The 6,000-nt window shown below is 32.3% G+C and overlaps 2 non-coding genes across 2 annotated transcripts; both read right to left on the reverse strand.

The window, feature by feature from the left end:
• Window positions 1-819: 819 nt before the first annotated feature.
• Window positions 820-903, reverse strand: Trnal-uaa (transfer RNA leucine (anticodon UAA)). Its single transcript has one exon. It is a non-coding gene; the product is annotated as a tRNA-Leu (tRNA).
• A 2,150-nt stretch (window positions 904-3,053) lies between these two features.
• Trnal-uaa (transfer RNA leucine (anticodon UAA)) lies at window positions 3,054-3,137 on the reverse strand. The gene has a single exon. It is a non-coding gene; the product is annotated as a tRNA-Leu (tRNA).
• Between the last annotated feature and the right edge of the window lie 2,863 nt (window positions 3,138-6,000).

The raw sequence follows: 6,000 nt of genomic DNA on the forward strand, positions 1-6,000 counted from the left end.
ATATTACATACATATATAATTGTATTTAATTAACACGACTTTGTATTTTTAAATGTTGAAAAATAGTAACTACTGAGTTTAATGCCGGTTCTTCTCGCTAGAATCTGCATTCCGAACCGGTGGTAACTTCACTTAACATAGTTTGTTAAATGACGAATTAGAAGTGCTTATAAAACCCTACTTGAATAAAGTATATTTTGATTTTGACTAGAAAAGATTTCGTAACAAGCCAGAGTATCTAAGAGCTATGGAGTTGTATTAAACATATGCGAGCGTCGTTGCTCTAAAAATAAATAGGCCAAAATTATCCGCCCCAGTTTCGCAAACTTTATCTAAAACCAGCTTAAAGCCAGCCACAACTTAGCTAAATGCACAGAACACATAATAACCGTATATTAGGGTTTCAGCATACGAATTCACGATATCGTGTTTAGGTAGCTAGATGCAAAGTTTCTCATTGCATAGAATATTCATGTCCTAGCATCCGACTTTGCAAAGTTCCAACATCGTTTTAATTACGCGCAGGCTGCAATAGACACCTCAAAGTTACACCTGATCTATTAAAGTTTAATTGTGCTTGTAGTGTCGCAAATTATGCGGCAACGCTTTACTTCGTATCTGAAGTCAATTAGTTAGTTGCGGTGTTAACTACATTGTTTGATAAATTAATAGCTGGTGTTAAAATAAACGCGTGTAATTTAATCGCTTCAATATTATATATGTAAAGTTTTCCTGCATTCCAAATAACAGCAAAAAGTCTTATTTTTAATGGTTTTATTTTTAAGGACTGTTCATTGACTTTTCGTTGCAAAATGAATATGTCAGGTGTGGGGTTCGAACCCACGCTCCCTCTCGGGAACCAGAGCTTAAATCTGGCGCCTTAGACCACTCGGCCAACCTGACTTGTCTAGGATGTCTAAAATATTTTAACCCTAAAGAAGAATTCATAGTGTTACGCAGAGTTTTGGGAATGTAAATACAATAATTCATATAGTTCCATCTAAACATTCGAATAATTCTACTTTTTAACTGAAGTTTACTTGCACTTTAGAAGAGATTTTTTATTATTCATATTATTACTTTACTTTTCTATCCGGAGAAATTTTAAGAAGTGATCTGTGTGTGGGGGTGGACGCTCGTATACAGCAACATGTAGCATGTGATGTGGTATGTGCAATTTCTATTATAAATATGCAATAGACGAAAGCAAAACTGGTCAAATATTAATATACATTTTTTATTATTTCAATAGTAAATAGAACGAAGTATAAAATGCGCTATGTACAATTGGGAGTAGAGAGCGGAAAGGGGGCAAGACGGCACAGGAGAGTATCATTCTGACGACTCAATCTCACACCCAAAGCGCGCCAATGGGCATATCATATTAAAAATTGAAAATTGTCATGACGGTTGAAATTTTTAATATTTGTAGAAAAAGTCACCATAATATGTTCCAAAACATCCATTAAATACATAAATCAGTTTTATGCACAGCTTTACTGACCGTTTTATGTGACTCACTGACAATACTACACTGTACGTAGCTCCACACCGTCCGTGACGTCATCAAGTATTAATTACGAAAAACATTAATTATATCAAAACATCGCTGAGAGAATACGAGTTATACTGAAATAAAAGACCGCTGAAGTTCATTTTATTCAAATTATCTGATAAACTGATAGGTACTGAAGACACGTACGTAATGAGAACATGCGAAATATTTAGATTTTTTTACATTTCTCTGAATATTTATTTGGAATGAATCTTTAAGATCGATGTAAGCTATATATCAGGAACTAATATTGCGTTGAATTCGATGGAAAACCAGACGAACAAATACATTTCTTACGAACGCTGCCTTTTTTTAGATAAAAATATCTAAATTAGTACTTTTTATCAAAAAACCCGTGATGATATATGTCTATTTTATCATCCTAACTTAAATATATAATAGTAATCTTTTTCGTAACACAATAGTAAGATACAATGATATTATGCGACTCTGACTCCTAAACTAGATTCAACTGTAGTTTGGGAATCACTCTACCAGCACACACGAAACTAAAAGTACGTATCAAACATAATTTATTATGCTATGAGGCCATATAAAAATGGATGTTGGGATATCGGTTTATTAGATTATTAGAAAATTGGTGCATATAAGTTTTTTATAAAGTAGGTTTTCAATATATCCATATTGTTGATAGCGTTGCAGTACATCGATTTCTATAGCGTTCGACCGATCGCGAAGACAATTGATATTACAGGCAGGACGTAAGTCGGGTTTAATTGTTGATTTAAATTTTAATATATTGTATTTTTTAAATGATGAACTTCTGCTATCTTGGTACTGGATATTTCTATGAAAATGATTTAACTTTTTAAAAGCAAAATTATTAAGTTTTGTTATTATATATTTTAGAACGCAGTTGTTTTACGTGGCAAAGACCTAAGTCTCTTTTTATTGTATACGATTTCATTGTATTTCTATTTAATATTTGTAATAAAAAATTTGGTATTATCATTTAGTTATTCTCAGACGTTTTTAATTTATTTTAATGTGTTATTTATATTTAATACATAATATATAGAGTAAGCTGTGTTTCCCACGAGAGCTATCGTTTTTTTTTTTTATCTCATATTATCTGAAATTGATTCATTAGTGTATATTTATCTATCCGGAACATATAACAAATGTAAGTTAACATGTTATCAGCCTAGTTCATGTATAGTGTATTTAATTGTTTTATTTTAAAGATATAACTGAAGGTAAGTATGTATTTTTATTAAATATTTTTTCTAATACAGCAATGAATTAAAATAACGATTTTATTCAATAAGATTATATAACATTTGTCTAAATTTATCAGAAAGACATAATGTAAGTAGTATTTTTATTTATTTATGCAATGTGTATAAATTCAAGGACCAATTTTTCTCTTTGAATTGATGCACTATTATTGATGATATTTATTGAAAAAATTAAATCATATACTGTATTAATATTTAAATACATTAAAAAATCAAAACGAAATGTATGACTATCCAACTGTCAGGTGTGGGGTTCGAACCCACGCTCCCTCTCGGGAACCAGAGCTTAAATCTGGCGCCTTAGACCACTCGGCCAACCTGACTTGCTCATAAATGGTAAAATATTGCATATGTACATTGAAACAAATATTATAAATATGTATTACCTTATGTTTTCAAATTAGCAAATGCGATTAAATGATAAGTAAACATATAATATAATTTGCTCATAAATTCGAGTTTCCACAAACACTCAAATTTCACAACACAACGTTATTTGACGTTATTTGATAAGACAATTGTAGGTATATAATATGACGTGGATTTTTTTTATTGGCGGGCAAATGATTGTCAGTGATTAGCACCAACTATAGACATTGGTGCAGTAAGATATATTAATTATTTTAATTACCAACCACGGGAACTTTGTTCCAGTAGTTACACTGACTTAATCACCTTTTAAACCGAAACATAACATTTTTTTTTACATTAGCAGCCTGTAAATTTCCCACTGCTAGGCAAAGGCCTCCTCTCCCTTGAGGAGAAGGTTTGGAACATATTCCACCACGCTGCTCCAACGCGGGTTGGTGGAATACACTTGTGGAGAATTTCGTTGAAATTAGACACATGCAGGTTTCCTCACGATATTTTCCTTCACCGCCGAGCACGAGATGAATTATAAACACAAATTAAGCACATGAAAATTCAGTGGTGCCTGCCTGGGTTTGAACCCGAAATCATCGGTTAAGATGCACGCGTTCTGACCACTGGGCCATCTCGGCTCTAAAACATAACAATACCAAGTATTTCTGTTTAGCGGAAGAATATCTGATGACTGGGTTGTACCTACCCAGACGGGCTTGCCGAGTAAACAAGGAATAAAAAAAAATGTTTCCAAAGGCAAGGAAATAGGAGATAATTGGTTTACAATTACCTGTTTAAAATTCACCTACTGAGACTAATTATTCGAATACTAAGATCTATTATTGTTTTATTGGATAGTAAAATTATTATCATTATACTCTCAGCAAATAGTACGAGACTATCGATTCACATATAACAAACAATTATATCACAACTCCTTTTTTTCATTGGAACAGGCTATAGGAAAATGAATACGTACTCAATAAGGATATTTTAATAGAGCTTGTTTATTGTAAAACTGTAAGTTACAGTCTCATAACGTCCCACTCCTGGGGAAACGCTCCCTCTGCCCTTAGAAGAGAAGGTTGTAGCTTACTTCATTATGTGGCTCCAAAGCGAGTATGTACTCATTGTAAATTCTTATTCACTGCGTGCAGGTTTCCTCACGATGTTTTCCTTCACCACCGAGCACGAGATGAATTATAAGTAAAAATTAAGCACATGAATTTAGTGGTGCTTGCTTCGGGTTTGGGCTCAGAATCAGTAAAATATCATGTCATATCACCATGCAAATATTTGTATAGTAAATGTATGACTTCCGGTCGGTTCTAGTTGGTAAAATAGAAGAGTTTTAAATTTTTTTCTGAACAAGGATAATGGTTCAGTAATAAAAACTTTTTTCATTAATATAGATAGCGGTAATGGTTTTATGGCTTTGTGCCTATAATTATGCCCTTGTTTGATGATGAAGGGAAACATCGCGAAAAATATTTCAGAACTTCCTTCATATTACAAGGAAGGTTGCTTATGTAAATTAAATTATTTCTAAAATATACATAAAACAAATAGAAGATGGCACAGTGGATATAAAAGGTGGTAGATCGTAGGAAAAAATACAAAGCAATACAGAGCAAACACCACAAAGAGATCATTTGTCTAATTCGTGTTTAAAATTCACCTTATAATTATAACAGTGGAGGACAACATTCGGATGATAACGATGTAATTACTTATGTCGGACGAAGTTTTGCGGTGAGTTTGTTTACCGACTTACATTGAATCAGCACAGTGGAATAAACTTCAAACTTTTTTTCGTGTCACGAGAACTTTGAACAGCAGTGGAATTAATGGTTTTACACTGATGCAAGCGAGCCAAATAAAATATATATAAGATAATGGGTTTTTCTTATTTAAAGCATAACACAATGTGATTCATCTAAAAACAGAGTTTCATTTGTTAAAAACAAATGGGTTTTACATTATTAATATTAACTGATGACTAATACTAACCTAAAAACGGAAAATCGACAATTAAATGATCATGCTTTAAATTTCTTATTTAAAAAAAAAACCCTGAATCGTCCTTACTTTTAAATTAAACTAATTAATTAAAAATTCACGTATATAACTGAGTTTTAACGCAATGATTATGACTACAATTGAAATCAAATACAACTTATTCTGTCATTCGAAAAGTACGATACGTTTTGACGTTTACCTCACTGGGGCTCCCTCTTACGACTCAACTGCGAACACTCGAATGTCAATGTCAACAGAAAGCTGACATAATATATGTAGGTATACAGCTGCCAGAAGATTATGTGATATAGTACATACATATACACTTGTTATATAAAAATAACAATATTTTATGACAATATTGTAACTAGTATTTAGTACATGTAGTTTAATAAAACACAATTTGAACCCTTGTTTATTTTTTAACAAATAATATATGTCGGCGGAAAATCACGTATTTAAGAAAAACACGCGCCCGGAAATTATTGTTTTAATTATTTTTATTAATTGAAAACTGTTTGATTATTAAATTAATAATATTTAGTGAATTTTGAGATGTTAAATTAGTTTGAAATATTTTAACGTCCATAAATAGGTGTTATATTGAGTGAATAGTGCTCCTACCTATTTTTGTTATAAAAGGCCGAACGTCCGCCAGGGCTTGTTCGAGCCGTCGAAGCGATCGGACTTCCTCAGTTTGGAATAAATCAGAGAAGAATATTTCCTGTGTTTAATTTCATACCTTCGAGGATGGATAGAAATCCAAGCCCTGACATTCGCGACGTCAGCAATGCTGACGTCATG

This window comes from Vanessa tameamea, chromosome 11 (assembly GCF_037043105.1).
Source record: "Vanessa tameamea isolate UH-Manoa-2023 chromosome 11, ilVanTame1 primary haplotype, whole genome shotgun sequence".
In the NCBI taxonomy this organism is placed as follows: domain Eukaryota; kingdom Metazoa; phylum Arthropoda; class Insecta; order Lepidoptera; family Nymphalidae; genus Vanessa; species Vanessa tameamea.